We start from the raw sequence: 20,542 nt of genomic DNA, 5'->3' as shown, positions 1-20,542 counted from the left end.
ATTAATGGTATTAATTAAGCACTTACTATGTGCAGAGCACTGTTCTAAGCTCTTGGGAGAGTGCAGTACAACAGAATTAGAAGACATGTTCCCTGCCCCTAACGAGCTTACAGTCTAGAGGGGAAGACAGACGTTATTACAAATATATAAGTAATTTATAATAAATGATTTAAACATATGTACATAAGTGCCAGGGGGGCAGGGGGTGGGGTGAATATCAAATGTACAACAGTCACAGATCCAAGTGCATAGACAATTGTGGTAAGAGAAGCAGCGTGGCTCAGTGGAAAGAGCCCGGGCTTGGGAGTCAGAGGTCATGGGTTCTAATCCCAGCTCTGCAAATTGTCAGCTGTGTGACTTTGTGCAAGTCACTTAACTTATCTGAGCCTCAGTTACCTCATCTGTAAAATGGGGATTAAGACTGTGAGCCCCACGTGGGACAACCTGATCACCTTGTATCCACCCCAGTGCTTAGAACAGTGCTTTGCACATAGTAAGCGCTTAACAAATGCCATCATTATTATTATAGACAATGCAGAGAGGGAAGTTGGCTGGGGAAAAGAGGGCTAAATTGGGGAAGGCCTCTTGGAGGGCCTTAATAATGCTCTGAAGGTGGAGACAGTAATGGGCTAGCATATATGGAGTGGGAACAATATAATAATAATAATAATAATAAAATAATAATAATAATAATGGAATCTGTCACTCTATGCTAAACACTGTTCTAAAGGCTAGGGTAGATACAAGTCAATCTGGTTGGACACAGTCCCTTTCCCCCCATGGGGTTCACACTCTTAATCCCCATTTTACAGATGAGGGAACTGAGGCCCAGAGTAGTTAAGTGACTTTCCCAAGGTCACACAGCAGACTTTCTGATTACAGTCCCTGGACAATGGATGAGCATGCCCACAATTCACCAGATCATATGGTGAGAAAATACCTCAAAACATCCTCTTTTGAGACCAAAGTGCTTTCCCAAGTGAGTTAAATCACCCCCAAACAAACCCATATTTTCCTCTAGTGTGCTTATCATTGATTTCCAGCCTGCGTTCATTTTTCCTCCTTTCATTTCCATTTCATTTGGACTTTACAAAATCTTTCAGATGTCTTGGAGAATTAGATAGAAGTCATGCTTCGAAAACATCACAAACAATTCATTGACAAGCCACAACATTTTTCAATGCCCGCATTCCCTTAAACATGGTATAGACCAGACCTTGAACAACCCCATGGACAATTAGCACAAAACGGACTCACTTGAAAATATCAAGAACATTAAATTGTGGCAGTTGCCTCTCCCTTTCACCTAAAATATTGAAAATGAAGCTATTTTAATTGGGTTTGTGCTGCTGACCTGTTCAGAAATTGATGTATATAACCTGAAATCATTCAAGCGTGTGCAAAATTGAAATGACTTGACCTTTATTTTACTTCATTTTGTTAAATGAAAGGTGAAGGGAGATTTTCAACATATGCATTCCCTGATCTTTAATTAAAATTAAAAAATGCAAATGCCAAAGTACCGTGCAAGGGAAATTTCTCAGGTCACAAGCCTCATGATCATCTCTTGGCAGTGTGATATATCTTTTCCAAAGAACTGCCTCTTCAGGGTTGTCTAAATCGTTTTTTATTCTGCTTCTAGGTGTTTTCATCTAATCCCATTCCAAATCCCTGATGATTTCGTCTTTCACCCTATCTCATTTAAATATTTATACATTGCACCAATTTTAGGTTGGGCAAATCCTGTTGGTAGACAATATCCTACAGTGATTATTCCCAAAGCTTAAAAGTCTGTTTCCCTGAGAAGTCCTCAAGCAAATCTGAGCAGATTTAAAGGTCCTTAAGTAATAATAATGATGGTAATAATGATAATAATAATAATAATGGTATTTGTAATGTGCTTACTATGTGTCAAGCATTTGGGTAGATACAATGTAGTCAGGTCAGACACAGTCCCTGTCCCACACTGGCTAAGTAGGAGGGAGAACAGGTATTATAATAATAATAATAATGATAATAATGGCATTTGTTAAGTGCTTACTATGTATAAAGCATTGTTCTAAGCTCTGGGGAGGATACAAGGTGATCAGGTTGTCCCAAGTGGGGCTCACAATCTTAATCCTCATTTTACAGATAAGGTAACTGAGGCACAGAGAAGTTAAGTGACTTGCCCAAAGTCACACAGCTGACAATTGGTGGAGCCGGGATTTGAACCCATGACCTCTGATTCCCAAGCCCATGCTCTTTCCACTGAGCCACGCTGAGAGGTATTAAATCTCTATTTTATGGGTGAGGAAAATGAAGCCCAGAGAAGCTTAATTACTTCCTCAAGGTCACCCAGCAAACAAGTGGCAAAAATCAGGATTAAAACCCAGATCCTCAGACTTCCAGGTCCATCATCTTCCTACATGGCCATGTTGTATTGGTATTTACCAAGCACCCACTGGGGGTAATGCGCTGTCCTAATTCATTCAGTTCATTCAATCGTATTTACTGAGCACTTACTGTGTGCAGAGCACTGTACTAAGTGCTTGGGAAGTGCAAGTTGGCAACATGTAGAGATGGTCCCTACTTGCTTGAGAAAGTAGCAGAAGAGGAGAAGCAGCATGGCTCAGTGGAAAGAGCCTGGGCTTTGGAGTCAGAGGTCATGGGTTCAAACCCTGGCTCTGCCAATAGTCAGCTGTGTGACTTTGGGCAAGTCACTTAACTTCTCTGTGCCTCAGTACCTCATCTGTAAAATGGGGATTAAGACTGTGAGCCCCTCGTGGGACAACCTGATCACCTTGTAACTTTCCCAACACGTAGAACAGTGCTTTGTACATAGTAAGCACTTAATAAGTGCCATTATTATTATTATTAAGAGCAAGGGATGTATTTCCAAATCGCAAGAACCTCACCCTCTAGTTGAGGAGACAAATCTACAAATCTTCGGAGTCCTCGGAATAGAAAAGTGTCCATACCTTTGATTATTGTTTGGCCCAAAAAAGAATGTAGATGAACGGTACTGTGAGAAGCAGCGAGCCTAGTGGAAAGTACTTGGGCCTAGGAGTCAAAGGACCCCAGCTCTGCCTCTTACCTGCTGTGTGACCTCAGACAAGTCATTTCACCTCTCTGTGCCTCAATTCACTTATTGGGAAAATGGGGATTGAATACTTGTTCTCCCTCCTACTTGACTCTGAAACCCCTTTGGGACCTATCGTGTATTTCCTCCAGTGCTTAGTAAGTGTTTGGCACATAGTAAGCACTTTCATGCAACAATGATTATTGTTATTATTAATACACTAAAATACACTTAACAACAGCTAAAAGTGGCTGTTGGGTAGATGTGACTCTTTTAGACTGTGAGCCCACTGTTGGGTAGGGACTGCCTCTATATGTTGCCAACTTGTACTTTCCAAGCGCTTAGTACAGTGCTCTGCACACAGTAAGTGCTCAATAAATATGATTGATAGATTGATTGATTGATATGACTCAGGACGTCAATCAGTCACTCAATCATTGGCTTAGTGGAAAGAGCATGGGCTTGGAAGTCAGAGGACATGAATCTAATCCAGGCTCCACAACTTGTCTGCTGTGTGACCTTGGGAAAGCCACTTCCCTTCTCTGTGCCTCAGTGACCTCATCTGTAAAATGGGGATTAAGGCTGTGAGCCCCACGTGGGACAACCTGATTACCTTGTATCTACCTCAGTGCTTAGAATAGTGCTTGGCACATAGTAAGCACTTAACAAATACCATAATTATCATTGTTATTATTTAATGGAACTCTTAGTGTGTGCAGAACACTGTACTAAGCACTTAAGAGTATACTATAACAGAGTTGATAGACACAATCCCTGCCCACAAGGAGCTTGCAGTCTAAAGGTGGAAACAGACATGAAAATAAATGATGGAGCTGTACATGAGTGCTATAAGCTCACTGTGTGGACTTGCCTAACAACTCTGTTCTTTTGCACTCTCCCAAGTGCTTAGTACAGTGCTCTGCACACAGTAAGTGCTCAATAAATACGATTGAATGAATGAATGAATGAATAATGGGGGAAACAGACTGAGCAAGCCATTTAACTTCTCTGTGCTTCAGTTACCTCATCTGTAAAATGGGGATTAAGATTTTGAGCCCCACGTGGGACAACCTGATTACCTTGTATCCCCCTCAACGCTTAGAACAGTGCTTGGCTCAAAATAAGCACTTAAATACCATCATTATTATTATTATTAAACAAAAACAAAATAAATTATGGCTAGAAGAAAGAAGGGACTAAATAAAGATGGATCTGAGGAAAAGCACTTCAAAGCATGTGAGCACGTGGCATTTAGAAACTTTGAGGGCAAATTTTATGTGGGACAGGAACTGTGGAATCTGACTTTGTTGTATTTAACCTAGTTCTTACCACAGTTGCTATCAATTCCTCATCCATGAACCAAATACAAGTGATTGGGAATGAGTCACCCTTGTTTTCCAAGTACAGTAGACTGCAACCTCTCACGGCTGAATCAGTGGATTGGATGACTAAATTGAGTATTCTGAACTAAAATGTGGGAAACAGCTGAACAGTAGAAGAAGAGTCACAAAAAAGTCTCTAAAAATGGAGCCAAATGAGGAAACCGGGACTGAGAATCCGTCTGCTGTTTGGTTTGCTAAAGTCCAACAGCAGGCAGGGGGTGGAACTGGGATTAGAACTCAAGTCTAGATTAGAACTCAAGTGGGAAGAGTGTGGCTCAGTGGAAAGAGCCCGGGCTTGGAAGTCAGAGGTCAGGGGTTCAAATCCTGGGTCCGCCAATTGTCAGCTGTGTGACTTTGGGCAAGTCATTTAACTTCTCTGTGCCTCAGTTCCCTCATCTGTAAAATGGGGATGAAGAGTGTGAGTGAGCCCCACACGGGACAACCTTGATTACCTTGTATCCCCCCACCGCTTAGAACAGTGCTTGGCACATAGTAAGCGCTTATCAAATATCAACATTATTGTACTGCCCAAGTGCTTAGTACAGTGCTCTGCACACAGTAAGTGCTCAATAAATACAATTGAATGAATGAATGAAAGTCTTCCGACACCCAGACCCTTGTTTCTCCTTCTTTGAAGGAAGGAAGAGAGGTAGTTTGGCAGATGTGGAGGGAGGGCATTCCAGGCCAGAGGTAGGATGTGGGCTGGCCACATGGCTAGTAGAAAGTGGTAGTAATCATTGGGGATTTATGCCCAGGGGAGTTTATTTTGGAGGTGTCACTCACCATAGGAATTGCCAATGAGAAGTTACATGGCTTAGTGGAAAGAGCACGGACCTGGGACTCAGGAGGCCTGGGTTCTAATCCCGGCTCTGCCACTTGTCTGCTGTGTGACCTTGGTCAAATCACTTAACTTCTCTGTGCTTCTGTTTCCTCAAGTGTAAAATGGGGATTAAATATGTGTTTGCCCCTTCTAGTTAGACTGTGAGCCCTGTGTGGGACAGGAACTGTGTCCAACATGATTATCTTGTATCTACCCCATGGCTAGAACCATGGCTAGAACAAATACCATGATAATAGTTACAAGAGGCCCCGGGTTCTAATTCTGAGACTGCCACTTTCTTACAGTGTGACCCTGGGCACGTTACTTCTTTGGGCCTCAGTTTCTTCATCTCTAAAGGGGAAGAGATGAAATAGCTGTGCTCCCTCCCTGACGACGAGCCCCATGTTGGACAGGGACCATGACTGATGTAAATTGAGGAAAGGGCGGATCTTGGCGATGTGGTGAAGGTGAGACCGGCAGGATTTGGTGACAGAATGGATACGTGGGGTGAATGAGAGAGTGGAGTTAAGGATGACACTTAGCTTGTGGCCTTGTGAGATGGGAAGGATGGTTGTGCCGTCCACAGTTCGGGAGAAGACAGGGTTTGGGAGGGAACTTAAGGACCTCTGCCTTGGACATATTGAGTTTTAGGTGGCAGAAAGACATCCAAGTAGAGGTGTCCTGAATGCAGGAGGAGATACGAGCCTGGAGGGAGGGAGAGAGAACAGGGGAGGAGATGTAGATTTGGGTGTCATCTATGTAGAGATGATAGTTGAAGCTGTGAGAGTGAATGAATTCTCCAAGGAAGTGAGTGTAGATGGAGAATAGAAGGGGATCAATAACTGAACCTTAAGGGACCCCTACAGTTAGGGGATGGGAGGGGAGGGGCCCGCGAAGGAGACTGAGAATCAACGGCCAGAGAGATGAGCGGAGAACCAGTAGAGGATGGAGTCAGTGAAGCCAAGGTTGGATAATGTATTGAGAAGAAGGAGATGATCCACAGTGCCAAGGGCAGCTGAGAGGTCGAGGAGGATTCACAACATCACCAAGATCCTCCCTTTCCTCTCCATCCAAACCGCTACCTTGTTGGTTCAATCTCTCATCCTACCCAACTGGATTACTGCATTGGTCTCCTATCTGATCTCCCATCCTCCTGTCTCTCCCTGCTTCAGTCTATTCTTCACTCTGCTGCCCGGATTATCTTTGTACAGAAACACTCTGGTCATGTCACTCCTCTCCTCAAAAATTTCCAGTGGATACACATCAACCTTTGCATGAAGCAAATACTCCTCACTATCGACTTCAAAGCTGTCCATCACCTCGCCCCCTCCTACCTCACTTCTCTCCTTCCCCAGCCCAGCCCGCACACTCCTCTCCTCTGCCGCTAACCTCCTCACTATGCCTTGTTCTCAACTGTCCCACCATTAACCCCTGGCCCACGTCCTACCTCTGGCCTGGAATGCCCTCCCTCTACACATCCATCAAACTAGTTCTCTTCCTTCCTTCAAAGTCCTACTGAGAGCTCACCTCCTCCAGGAAGTCTTCCCAGACTGAGCCCCCCCTTTTCCTCTCCTCCTCCTCCCCTCCCCATCACCCCCCTCCTTCTTCCCTACCCTCATCCCCTCCCCACAGCACTTGTGTATATTTGTACATTTTTGTTACTCTATTTATTTTATTAATGATGTGTTTATAGCCATAATTCTATTTATTCTGATGGTATTGACACCTGTCTACTTGTTTTGTTTTGTTGTCTGTCTCCCCCTTCTAGACTGTGAGCCGGTTGTTGGGTAGGGACCGTCTCTATATGTTGCCGATTTGTTCTTCCTAAGTGCTTAGTACAGTGCTCTGCACACAGTAAGCACTCAATAAATACAATTGAATGAATGATTAGGAGGGAATAGGAGCCGTTGAATTTGGCAAGAAGGAAATCATTGGTGACCTTTGAGAGGGCAGTTTTAGTGGAGTGAGGATGGTGGAAGCCAGATTGGAGGAGGTACAGGAGAGAGTTGGAGGAGAGGAAGTTGAGGCAGAGAGTGTAGACAACTAGCTCAAGGAGTTTGGAAAGGAAGGGTAGGAGGGAGATGGGGCCATGACTGGAGGGGGATGTGGGGTCACGGGGGTATTTTTTTAGGATGGGGGAGACAAGGACTTGTTTGAAGGCAGTGGGGAAGAAGCCATTGGAGAGTGAGAGGTTGAAGATGGTAGTTAAGGAGGAAGGTGGGAAGGGGCAAGACCTTTATAAGGTGTGAAGGAATGGGATCTGATGCGCATTTGGAGGGGTGGCACTTGAGAGGAGTCAGGAGTTCTCCTCTGAAGATGCTGTTGGGAAGGATGGGAATGTTGAAATGGGAGCCAAGAGGAATGGGGATGGAGGAGGAGGAGGGGTGATTTGGGGGAGCTCACACCCGATGGTGTTAATTTTCTTAATGAAGTAGATGGCCAGATCACTGGGGGTGGAGAGGGGCAAGCACGAGAGGGTGACAGGGGGCCCGAGGAGGGAGTTAAATGTCCAGAACAACTGACGAGGGTGATGGGCATGGCTGTCAGTAAGGGAAGGGAAACAGTTTTGTCGGGCAGAGGAGAGGGCAGAGTTAAGGCAAGAAAGGACAAACTTGAAATAGACAAGCTTGGCCTGATGTTTAGATTTCTGCCAGCAGTATTCAGTGGCTCGAGCATAAGAGCAAAGGAAACAGAAAGTGAAGGCTATGGATTAGTGGAGCAGGAGCGACAAAGGGCTAGGGGAGCCAAAAAATTGAGTTGAGTAGAGAGGGTGGAGTTGAGAGCAGTAATCTGGTCATCAAGAGTGGGTAGACTGGATATGGAGGCTAGGTGGGGTGTGATGCGCTGAGAGAGATGGATGGGGTGGAGAGAGCAGACATCTCTGAGGGGGAATAGTACAGATTTATGGGGAGGAGGAGGTGGGGGGGGAGGAGGCAAGTGAGAAGGTGGTGGTCAGAGAGAGAGCTATTTATTAAGTGCCTTCTGTGTGCAGAGCACAGGACTAAGTGCTTGGGAAAGTACAATACAACAATAAAGAGTGACACTCCCTGCCTTCATTGAGCTCACAGTCTTGGTGGCTAGGGAAAAAGGCATCAATACAGATAAATAAAATGACAGACAAAAGTGCTGTGGGGCTGGGAGAGGGGGAAACAGCAAAGGGAGCAAGTCAGGGTAAAGCAGATTGGAGTGAGTGAAGAGGAAAAGTGAGGTTTAGCGTGGGAAGGCTTCTTGGAGGAGAGGTGCCTTCAGTAAGGCTTTGAAGGTGGGAAAGTAATTGCCTGGAGGATTTGGGGAACCCTTGCTAGGAAGCAGAGGAAGTGGGCAGATCATCATCATCATCAATCATATTTATTGAGCGCTTACTGTGTGCAGAGTACTGTACTAAGCACTTGGGAAGTACAAATTGGAAACATATAGAGACAGTCCCTACCCAACAGTGGGCTCACAGTCTAAAAACAGATAACCTTCTGAGTGTACAGAGAGCCTCTAGCCTAATCCTACACGTCTTTGGCATACAGCATAACATGGCCGTAAGTGGACTTTGTTCATGAAGTTATGGCTTGCCCTTCACAGCGTGCTGCATCCCTACCCACTGCCCCACACTGTCCAAACCACTAGCATTAGAATCATTCATTCATTCAATCGTATTTATTGAGCGCTTACTGTGTGCAGAGCACTGTACTAAGTGCTTGGGAAGTACAAGTTGGCAACATATAGAGACGGTCCCTACACAACAGTGGGAGAATCCACTCCTTCCCATAGGTTCTCAGTTCCAGAATCTTTCTGAGTGGTCAAGACTCATCAATCAGTTAATCAATCAGTGGTATCTACTCAGTACTTGGTATGTGCAGAGTACTGTACTAAGCCCTTCATCCTTCATTTGCACCCAGAGACGCCATCATTTTGTTTCTTCAATTGAATAGAATTTAACATTTCAAAAGTGACGGTCTGTAGGGTGGGTTTATTGTCATAGTTCCCCGAAGTTCATTCATTCATTTATTCATTCATACAATCGTATTTATTGAGCGCTTACTGTGTGCAGAGCACTGCACTAAGTACTTGGAAAGTAGAGTACAGCAAAAAAGAGAGACAATCCCTGCCCACAGTGGGCTCATATTGGGAGCTTACTGTTTGCAGAGCATTGTACTAAGCGCTTGGGAGAGTACAATATAACAATAAACAGACACATTCCCGGCCCACAGTGAGTTTACAGTCTGGAGGGGAAGATAAAATTATAGATATAGCAGAAGTGCTGTGGGGCTGGAAGAGGAGAATGAATAAAGGGAGCAAGTCCAGGTGACGCAGAAGGGAGTGAGAGAAGAGGAAAGGAGGGCTTAGTCAGGGAAGGCCTCTTGGAGGAGATGGGCCTTCAATAAGGCTTTGAAACAGCGGAGAGTAGTTGTCTGTCAGATTTGAGGAGGGAGGGCATCCCAGGTCAGAGCCAGGATATGGGCAAGAGTGTCGGCAATGAAGTAGAAGAGATCGAGGTACTGTGAGAAGGTTAGCGTTAGAGGAGCGAAGTTTGTGGGCTGGGTTGCTGTAGGAGAGCAACCAGTAGGAGGGAGCACGGTGAACACTTACTATGTACGGAGCCCTGTACTAAGCCCTTCATGCTTCATATGTGCCCAGAGATTCCATCATTCTGTTTCTGCAATTGAATAAAATTTAACATTTCGAAAGTGACACTCTACAGGGTAGATTTATTGCCATAGTTCCCAGAAGATCAATCAATCAGTGGTATTTATTGAGACGTTACTCTGTGCAAAGCACTGTATTAAGTACTTCGGAGAGCAAACTCAGCTACAGCAGAACAGCCTTCAGTGGGGTTACCTTGTAACTCATCCCGGATGTTTGTCTCAAATGTCCACATGAGTAATCCTTCTCCAACCCAGCCCGCACCCTCCACTCCTCTGCCACCGCTCACCTCCTCACTGGGCCTCGTTCTCGCCTGTCCCACCATCGATCCCCGGCCCACGTCCTCTCCCAGGCCTGGAATGCCCTCCCTCCACACATCTGCCAAGCTAGCTCTCTTCCTCCCTTCAAAGCCCTACTGAGAGCTCACCTCCTCCAGGAGGCCTTCCCAGACTGAGCCCCCTTTTTCCTCTCCCCCTCCCCAACCCCCCGCCCTACCTCCTTCCCCTCCCCACAGCATCTGTATATATGTTTGTACAGATTTATTGCTCTATTTATCTTACTTGTACATATTTACTATTCTATTTATTTTGGTAATGATGTGCATCTATTTGTTCTGATGACTTGACTCCTGTCCACGTGTTTTGTTTTGTTGTCTGTCTCCTCCTTCTAGACTGTGAGCCCGTTGTTGGGTAGGGACCGTCTCTATATGTTGCCAACTTGTACTTCCCAAGCACTTAGTACAGTGCTCTGCACACAGTAAGTGCTCAATAAATATGATTGAATGAATGAATGAATAATCCAAGAGAGGCAGTAGGACCGAGAATCTACTTAGCCAACATTTGATCTGAATTGAAGCAGATGCTAGATTTTTCTCCAAGCTATATTACCTTCTGCCATTACGAGCACTTCAAATGCCCACCTTCAAAGCACTCCTAAAATTGCACTCCTCCAGGAAGACTTCCCTGATCAATTCCTAACTCCCCAAGTCATGACCACCCAAGAACAACCCAAGATTATTGATCGATTGATTGAAAGAATTCCCTCAGCATTCAGACAGTTACGTCCACCATCCACACACGTATAAAAGTACTTGAACAATACATTATTCATTCATCTAGTGGCTGTTGAATCTATGAGACCTTTGGCCATTTGATATTCATCCCAACCTCAATATACGTTCCTATGTACAAATCGATAAATTATGCTCTCCCAAGTGCTCAGGATAGGACTCTGCACATAGAAGCAGCATGGTCTAGGCATGGGCATCAGAAGGACCTGAGTTCTAATCCCAACTCCGGCACCTATCTGCGCGACCTTGGGTAAGTCACTTCACTTCTCAGTGCCTCAGTTATCTCATTCGTTAAAATGGGAATTAAGATGTGAGCCCCAAGTGGGACATAGACTGTGTCCAACCTGATTCGCTTGTATCTAGCCCAGAGCTTAGTACTATTATTATAATATTATTGTTAGTTTTATTAGTAGAATTAATTGTGTGATCTTACAGACAGTTAACATTAATAACAGATGATAATAATAATTATGGTATTTGTTAAGTGCTTACTATGTGCCAGGCAGTATACTAAGCCCTGGGTGGATACAAGATAATTGGGTTGGACACAGTTCCTGTACCTTGTGGGGCTCACAGTCTCAATCTCCATTTTCCAGATGAGATAACTGAGGCCCAGATAAGTAAAATGGCTTATCCAAGATCCCACGGCAGGCAAGTGTTGGAGCCATGATTAGAATTTGAATCCCAGGCCCATTCTCTATCACTACACCATGCTGCTTCTCCAGATAACAGATAATAGAGACCTAATCAGTCAATCAATCAATCAATTTTATTTATTAAGTTCTTACTGTATACAGGATACCATACTAAGGGCTTGGGAGAATACACTGTAGCAGAGTTGGTAGATATGTTCCCTGCCCACAATGAGTTTACAGTCTAGAGGGGGAAACAGAGACTAATATAATAATAATAATAATGATAATAAAAATAATAATAATATTTCTTAAGTACTTACTATGTCCCAAGCACTGTTCTAAGTACTGGGGGGATACAAGGTAATCAGGTTGCCCCAAGTGGGACTTACAGTCTTTATTCTGCTTTACAGATGGGGGAACTGAGGCACAGAGAAGTGACTTGTCCAAAGTCACACAGCTGACAAATGGCAGAGCCAGGATTAGAACCCATGACTTCTGACTCCCAAACCCATTATCTTTCCACTGAGCCAAGCTGCTTCTCTATAAAATATAAATAATTGTGGATATGTACATCAGGGAGGAGTGGGTAAAGGGTGCAAATCCAAGCACTCATTCACTCATTCACTCAATTATATTTATTGAGTGCTTACTATGTGCAGAGTACTGTACTAAGCACTTGGGAAGTACAAATCAGCAACATATAGAGATGGTCCCTACCCAACAATGGGCTCAGAGTCTAGAAGGGGGAGACAGACAACAAACAAAACAAGTAGACAGATGTCAATGCCATCAGAATAAATAGAGTTATAGCTATATATACATCATTAATAAAATAAATATAGTAAATATGTACAGAGTAATAAATATGTACAAATATATACAAGTGCTGTGGGGAGGAGAAGGGGGTAGGGCAGAGGGAGGGGAGCAATGGGGAGGGGAGGAGGAGGAGAGGAAAAAGGTGGGATTCAGTCTGGGACAGCCTCCTGGAGGAGGTGAGCTCTCAGTAAGTCTTTGAAGGCAGGAGGAGAGCTAGTTTGGTGGATGTGTGGAGGGAGGGCATTCCAGGCCAGGGGGAGGACGTGGGCCGGGAGTCGATGGCGGGACGGGCGAGAACGAGGCACGGTGAGAAGATTAGCGGCAGAGGAGCTGAGGGTGCGGGCTGGGCTGGAGAAGGAGAGAAGGGAGGTGAGGTAGGAGGGGGCGAGGGGATGGATGGACAGCCTTGAAGCCAAGAGTGAGGAGTTTTTGCTTGATTCAAAGGTTAACAGGCAACCACTGGAGATTTTTGAGGAAGGAGTGACATGCCCAGAGTGTTTCTGTACAGAGATAATCCAGGCAGCAGAGTGAAGTATGGACTGAAGTGGGGAAAGACAGGAGGAAGGGAGATCAGAAGGGAGGCTGACGCAGTAATCCAGTCAGGATAGGATGAGAGAATGAACCAGCAAGGTAGCGGTTTGGACGGAGAGGAAAGGGCAGATCTTGGTGATGTGGCAGAGGTGAGACCGGCAGGTTTTGGTGTCGGATCGGATGCGTGGGGTTAACGAAACAGCAGAGTCGAGGATGACACCAAGGGTGCGGGCTTGTGAGACGGGAAGGATGGTAGTGCTATCTACAGTGATGAGAAAGTCAGGGAGAGGACAGGGTTTGGGAGGGAAGATCAGGAGCTCAGTCTTGGACATGTTGAGTTTTAGATGGCGGGCAGACATCCAGATGGAGATATCCTGAAGGCAGGAGATATGAGCCTGGAGGGAGGGAGAGAGAACAGGGGCGGAGATGTAGATTTGGTTGTCATCAGCGTAGAGATGAAAGTTGAAGCCGTGGGAACGAATGAGTTCCCCAAGGGAGTTAGTATAGATAGAGAACAGAAGGGGACCAAGAAGTGACCCTTGAGGAATCCCTACAGTAAAGGGATGGGAGGGGGAGGAGGAGCCCGCAAAGGAGACTGAGGATGAACTCAATCACCTTGCCCCTCCTATGTCCTATGACTCCTATGTCACATCACTGCTCTTCTATCGCAACCTATCCCTCACACTTCTCCCCTCTCAGGCTAACCTGCTCACTCTACCTCCATCTCGTCCATCTCACCACCCACCCCTCGCCCACATCCTACCTCGGCCCTGGAACTCCCTCCCTCCTCAAATCCGACAGACCAGCACTTTCTTCAATGCCTTATTCATTCATTATTTATTCATTCATTCAATTGTATTTATTGAGTGCTTACTCTGTGCAGAGCACTGCGCTAAGCGCTTGGGAAGTGCAAATCGGCAACATATAGAGACAGTCCCTTCCCAACAACGGGCTCACAGTCTGGAAGGGCCCAACTCCTCCAGGAGACTTTCCCTGACTAAGCCCCCGTTTCTTGTTCTCCCACTCCCTTCTGTATCACCCTGACCCACTCCCTTTATTCATCCCCCCCATCCTAAGCCCACAATACTTATGTCCATATCTGAATTGATTTATTTATATTAATGTCTGTCTCCCCCTCTAGACTGTGAGCTCACTGTGGGTTGGGAATGTGTCTGCTTATTATTATATCATACTCTCCTAAGTACTTAGTACAGTGCTCGGCACATAGTAAGCACTCAATAAATATAATTGATTTAATGAATAATAATAACAATGATAATAATTATGGTATTTGTTAAGGGCTTACTATGTGCCGAGCACTGCTCTAAGCACTGGGGTAGGTACAAGGTTATCAGGTTGTCCCACTGGGAACTCACAGTCTCAATCTCCATTTTATAGATTAAGTAACTGAGGCACAGAGAAGTTAAGTGACTGGCCCAAAGTCACACAGCTGATAAGTGGCAGAGCCAGGATTAGAACCCATGACCTCCAACTTCCAAGCGCATGCTCTTTCCACTAGGCCATGCTGCTTCTCTGATAAGTATGGTATTTGTCAAGCGCTTACTATATGCCACACACTGTTCTAAGAGCGGGGGTTAGATGCAAGGTCATCAGGTTGGACACTGTCCCTGTCTCATATGGGATTCAACCGTCTTAATCAATGAAGTTCAAGGGTGATGCAGGAGGGGAGGGACTCAAATATCCAGTCAAATAATTTGTAGTCGTGTAGTGTGATGAGGTCTCTAAAGCAGACAGTCTTTTGTGATTGGATTGAGGCTTATCTATTGTTTAGGAGGGGACCATCCTTCCCTGTCAGAACAGCAAAAGATTCAAAAGAACAAATTATCAAGGGACAGAGCCATCACAAAGTTCTATTACAAGAAGGGTCCTTAAGGTTGTACCGGGGGCAAAAGGAAGTTTTGACCATTTGACTTTTCGCTTTAGTTTTGCAGAGACTTAACCTAGGTCATCTCTCTCACAGTTTATTACCATTTTTGAAAGTACAGGTCAGACTTCTCCCTCTCGACATTTTGCAAAATGCTATAGGCCAAAGCCAAGCCATAAGCAGACATATAAATATTTTGTTCACTAAATATTTCGAGTTGAAAGAGCCAAGTCAGTAGGCCAAGCCTTGATTTGGCTACGTCCAGGAGCTATGAATGATTCTTCGAAAAGGAACTTGGCCCAAGGCAGTCTAATCCACCCTAAAATACTGATTTTCCAGAAAAGTCTTTATATGCTGCTACTGATCTTTGTGGATTTGGAAAATTTCCAGTTTTTGTTGTGTACCTAATTATAATGATGATGATGATGGTATTTGTTAAGCACTTACTATGTGTCAAGCACTGTTCTAAGCTCTGGGGCAGATACAGCTAAGCAGGTGGCCCCACATGAGGCTCACAGTCTTAAAACCTATTTTACAGATGAGGTAACTGAGGCCCAGAGAAATGAAGTGATTTGTTTGAGGTCACAAAGTAAACAAGTGGAAGAGGCAGATCATTCATTTGATTGTATTTTTTTGAGTGTTTACTGTGTGCAGAACACTGAAATAAGCCCTTGAAAAAGAACAATCCAACAATAAACACTGACATTCCCTGCCCACAAGGAGCTTACATTCTAGAACCCGGGTCCTTCTGACTTCCAAGCCTGTGCTCTTTCCACTAGACCATACTTCTTCCCTATCCATTCTGTCAGTCACCACAACCGCAAAACTACATTCATTCATGCAATCGTATTTATTGAGCGCTTACTATGTGCAGAGCAATGTACTTAGCGCTTGGGAAGTACAATTCGGCAACATATACAGATGGTCCCTACCCAACAATGGGCTCACAGTCTAGAAGCGGGAGACAGACAATGAAACAGAACATGTAGACAGGTGTCAAAACTGTCAGAATAATTAGAATTATAGCTATATGCACATCAGAGCCGGGTTTGAATCCTGAATCTGCCACTTTTCATTCATTCATTCATTCAATCATATTTATTGAGCACTTACTGTGTGCAGAGCACTGTACTAAGCGCTTGGGAAGTACAAGTTGGCAACATATACAGATGGTCCCTATCCAACAGTGGGCTCACAGTCTAGAAGGGGGAGACAGAGAACAAAACAAAGCATATTAACAAAATAAAATAAATAGAATAGATAGGTACAAGTAAAATAAATAGAGTAATAAATACGTACAAACATATATACATATATACAGGTGCTGTGGGGAAGGGAAGGAGGTAAGGCGGGGGTATGGAGAGCTGGGATTAGAATCTCCTACATCCCAGACCGTACACTTCACTCCTCTAGTGCTAACCTTCTCACTGTGCCCCCATCTCTCCTTTCTCACCAACGAGCCCCAGCCCATGTCCTGCTTCTGGCCTGGAATGCCCTCCATTCATTGATTCATTCAATTGTATTTATTGAGCGCTTACTGTGTGCAGAGCACTGTACTAAGCGCTTCGGAAGTACAAGTTGGCAACATCTAGAGACGGTCCCTACCCAACAACGGGCTCACAGTCTAGAAGGGGGAGACAGACAACGAAACAAGACATATTAACAAAATAAAATAAATAGCATAATAAGTATGTACAAGTAAAATAGAGTAATAAATATTCATTCATTCAATGGTATTTATTGAGCGCTTACTGTATGCAGAGCACTGTACTAAGCGCTTGGGAAGTACAAGTTGGCAACATATAGAGACGGTCCCTACCCAACAACGGGCTCACAGTCTACAAGGGGGAGACAGACAACAAAACAAAACATATTAACAAAATAAAATAAATAGAATAGCCTCCCTCCTCAAATCCAGCAGACAATGACTCTCTGCCTCCCTTCAAAGCCTTACTGAAGGCACATCTCCTCCAACAGGCCTTCCCAGACTAAGCCCCACTTTTCCTCATCTCCCACTCCCTTCTGCATCATTCTCACTTGTTCCCTTTGCTCTTCTCCCCTCCCAGCCCCACAGCACTTATGTACATATCAGTTATTTTATTTATTTATATTGATGTTTCCTCCCCCACTCTAGACTGCAAACCCCTTGTAGGCAGAGAATGTGACTGTTTATTGCTGTATTGTCCTCTCCCAAGCACTTAGTAAAGTGCCCTCCACACAGTAAGTGCTCAATAAATATGAATGAATGAATGAATTAACGAGCCCAGGCCCTTCAGACTCCCAGGCCTGTGGTCTTTCCACTAGGCTACACTGCTTCTCTGGCTATGCTGCTTTTCTAATTGACTGATTGATAAAATATGCAAGGCACATTACAAAAATGCTACTGTGGGCTTAGGTAGAGTAAGCAGCATGGCTCAGTGGAAAATAATAATAATAATGGCATTTATTAAGTGCTTACTATGTGCAAAGCACTGTTCTAAGCACTGGGGAGGTTACAAGGTGATCAGGTTATCCCAGGGGGGGTCTCACAGTCTTCACCCCCATTTTACAGATGAGGTAACTGAGGCCCAGAAGTGACTTGCATAAAGTCACATAGCTGACAAGTGGCGGAGCCGGAATTTGAACACATGACCTCTGACTCCAAAGCCCGGGCTCTTTCCGCTGAGCCACGCTGCTTCTCAAAGCAGCGGAAAGAGCCCGGGCTTGGGAGTCAGAGGTAATAGGTTCGAATCCCAGCTCCACCACTTGTCAGCTGTGTGACTTTGGGCAAGTCACTTAACTTCTCTGGGCCTAAATTCCCTCATCTGTAAAATGGGGATTAAAACGGTGAGCCCCACGGGGGACAACCTGATCACCTTTTATCTTCCCCAGTGCTTAGAACAGTGCTTTGCTTTCCAAAGTCTTTGAACAAGTCATCTACATGCACTGCCTCGAATTCTGCAATGCCAATTCTCTCCTCAACCCCCTCCAGTCTGGCTTCTGTCCCCTACATTCCACAGAAACTGCCCTCTCAAAGGTCACCAATGACCTCCTGCTTGCCAAATCCAACAGCTTCTACTCTATCCTAATCCTCCTCGACCTCGCAGCTGCCTTCGACACTGTGGACCACCCCCTTTTCCTCAACATGCTATCCAACCTTGTCTTCACAGAGTCTCTCCTCTCCTGGTTCTCCTCATCTCTCCGGCCGTTCATTCTCAGTCTATATTGCGGGCTCCTCCTTGCCCCCTGTGCCATCCCCTTACTGTAGGGGTTCCTCAAGGGTCAGTTCTTGGTCCCCTTCTGTTCTCTATCTACACTCACTCCCTTGGTGAACTCATTCCCTCCCATGGCTTCAACTATCATCTCTTTGCTGATGACACTCAAATCTACATCTCTGCCCGTGCTCTCTCTCCCTCCCTCCAGGCTTGTATCTCCTCCTGCCTTCAGGATATCTCCATCTGGATGTCTGCCCGCCATCTAAAACTCAACATGTCCAAGACTGAACTCCTTATCTTCCCTCCCAAACCCTTCCCTCTCCCTAACTTTCCCATCACTGTTGATGACACTACCATCCATCTCACAAGCCCACAACCTTGGTGTCATCCTCGACTCCACTCTCTCATTCACCCCTCACATCCAATCCGTCACCAAGACCTGCCGGTGTCACCTCCACAACATCACCAAGATCCGCCCTTTCCTCTACATCCAAACTGCTACCCTGCTGGTTCAATCTCTCATCCTATCCCGACTGGATTGCTGCATCAGCCTCCTCTCCAATCTCTCATCCTTGTGTCTCTCCCCACTTCAATCCATACTTCATGCCGCTGCCCGGATCGTCTTTGTGCAGAAACGCTCTGAGCATGTTACTCCCCTCCTCAAAAATCTCCAGTGGCTACCAATCAACCTATGCATCAGACAAAAACTTCTCACTCTCGGCTTCAAGGCTGTCCATCCCCTCGCCCCCTCCTACCTCACCTCCCTTCTCTCCTTCTCCAGCCCAGCCCGCACCCTCCGCTCCTCTGCTGCTAACCTCCTCACCGTGCCTCGTTCTCGCCTGTCCCGCCGTCGACCACCAGCCCACGTCCTCCCCCTGGCCTGGAATGCCCCCAGTCCCTCTGCCCATCCGCCAAACTAGCTCTCTTCCTCCCTTCAAAGCCCTACTGAGAGCTCACCTCCTCCAGGAGGCCTTCCCACACTGAGCCCCCTCCTTCCTCTCCCCCTCCTCCTCCTCCCCATCCCCCGACGCCTTACCTCCTTCCCCTCCCCACAGCACCAGTATATATGTACATAAGTTTGTATGTATTTATTACCCTATTCATTTATTTATTTTATTTGTACTTATTCATTCTATTTATTTTATTTTGTTAATATGTTCTGTTTTGTTGTCTGTCTCCCCCTTCTAGACTGTGAGCCCGCTGTTGGGTAGGGACTGTCTCTACATGTTGCCATCTTGTACTTCCCAAGTGCTTAGTACAGTGCTCTGCACACAGTAAGCACTCAATAAATGCAATTGAATGAATGAATGAATGAGTAAGCACTTAACAAATGCCATCATTATTATAGAGTGCCTGAGCTTATACTGTGATTGTTAAACAAATAACCTGTAGAGTGAATCAATGAGTTTTTCCTGATAGATAATAAAAACATAGCCATCGAGGAAGAGAGCGAGGTCAAGCTACTTAATAATAATGGCATTTATTAAGTGCTTACTATGTGCAAAGCACTGTTCTAAGCACTGGGGAGGTTACAAGGTGATCAGCTTGTCCCACGGGGGGCTCACAGTCTTCATCCCCATTTTACAGATGAGGTAACTGAGGCACAGAGAAGTGAAGTGGCTTGCCCAAAGTCACACAGCTGACAAGTGGCAGAGCTGGGATTTGAACCCCTGACCTCTGACTCCAAAGCCATGCTCTTTCCACTGAGCCACGCTCCTTCTTAAATCTCCTGGGCTTCCTTTATACCCTCTCTAAAACAGGAGCACAGTAATGGGCGATCCGTAGATATTCCATAGAGTAACTGGAGAATTAAAGAGGTTTTTATTCAATTAATAATAATAATTGTGGCATTTGTTAAGTCTTCGCTTTGAGACAAGCATTGTACGAAGCGCTGGGGTAGATACAGTCCCTGTCCCACAAGGGGCTTATAAACTAAGGAGGTGGGTGAACAGGTATTTTATTCCCATTTTACAGAAGAGGAAACTAAGGCACAGCGAAGCCAACTGATTTACCCAAGGTCACAACGCAGACAAATGGTGGAGCCAGAATTAGAACCCAGGGGCACCAACTCCCAGGCTGATGCTCTTTCCACTAGGCCTAGCAGCTTCTCAAATGCAGAAAATGCTTTAAGTCCCCAGGGGTAAAAAGGCTAAAATAAGTAAAATTTGAAGTAAAAGGCCATGTTTCTGATTCTTTCCTCATTCTGTGCTTTCACGGAATTGAAAGAGAAACAAAGATGTGGTGAAAGCTCTTCTCATTAACCAGTGTCATGCAGAAATGTTTACTAATTATAGATACCCGGGGAAAATTTTCCTATGAATTTGCAAATTAAACAGTGCACTAGGGGAAAGGGGAAAGAAAATTCCAATCTGCCACAGTACACCACCAAATGAACTTTACTGCGTTCATACCGGTGTGTAATTAGCTCATTTTACGGTTCAGACTATGTCCAATTTCCTCATCCTCTCCCAGCTACGACTAATACTGTGAAATTTTGATTCAGCTACAGAATGG

The 20,542-nt window shown here is 45.2% G+C and overlaps 1 protein-coding gene across 3 annotated transcripts in view; it reads left to right on the top strand.

The window, feature by feature from the left end:
• Positions 1–20,542, top strand: part of SLC2A9 (solute carrier family 2 member 9) — a 352,960-nt gene that overhangs the window by 314,992 nt on the left and 17,426 nt on the right. The gene's annotated exons all lie outside the window — the stretch shown is intronic.

The sequence above is a fragment of the Tachyglossus aculeatus genome, chromosome 4 (assembly GCF_015852505.1).
Source record: "Tachyglossus aculeatus isolate mTacAcu1 chromosome 4, mTacAcu1.pri, whole genome shotgun sequence".
NCBI classification, from domain to species: domain Eukaryota; kingdom Metazoa; phylum Chordata; class Mammalia; order Monotremata; family Tachyglossidae; genus Tachyglossus; species Tachyglossus aculeatus.
Note: the sequence above shows the minus strand (reverse complement) of the source record. Positions and strands in the feature narration are given on the sequence as shown.